This window comes from Apaloderma vittatum, unplaced genomic scaffold, assembly GCF_000703405.1.
Source record: "Apaloderma vittatum isolate BGI_N311 unplaced genomic scaffold, ASM70340v1 scaffold21581, whole genome shotgun sequence".
NCBI lineage: Eukaryota > Metazoa > Chordata > Aves > Trogoniformes > Trogonidae > Apaloderma > Apaloderma vittatum.
Window position 1 is genome coordinate 1 of NW_009700030.1, and position 334 is coordinate 334.

The window sequence follows — 334 nt, forward strand, 5'->3', positions numbered from 1 at the left end:
TGCACCCCGCCATTGCCCGTCCCCTAACGGGCTTCCGAGGGGTAACGGGCAGCTGCGAGAGCGCCTTGCGATGCGAAGAGACTGTTGTCGGGCGAGTCTGCCTCTCGCCGTCACTGTAAGGGGAGTGTGAGGGGAACAGCGCTGTGCTCCTTAATACCCGGCTGCTGTGCTCCCTAAGGACCGAGGATCCTGGGTTTAGTATCTCGATGGAAGCGCAGTGTGGTTACAATATTTGTCAAACGTCAGACGCGAAGAACATCATATACCAGAGCGAATACCAGAAGCCACGTGTTATGGCTTTTTGTTTCGCTTTTTTTTTATTAAGTTCTGTTGT